We start from the raw sequence: 221 nt of genomic DNA on the forward strand, positions 1-221 counted from the left end.
CTGGAGAGAAATTGATGCAAGCTGTATAATCTGCTATTAGACTAAGCGATATCACGCTGTGCTATATTATCATTATTATCTGGTGTACAATACTTCTGCCTTTTGAATTCTGCAATGGCTCTGTTTTTACTTCCACATATGTAAACAGTTCATTGAAGTTTTCACTGTCCCTAATTCAGAAAACTATGCTAAGAAATGGAGCTGGCTGACTGTTTATCTTT

This window comes from Crocodylus porosus, unplaced genomic scaffold, assembly GCF_001723895.1.
Source record: "Crocodylus porosus isolate Cpor-Errol unplaced genomic scaffold, CroPor_comp1, whole genome shotgun sequence".
Classification (NCBI taxonomy): Eukaryota; Metazoa; Chordata; order Crocodylia; family Crocodylidae; genus Crocodylus; species Crocodylus porosus.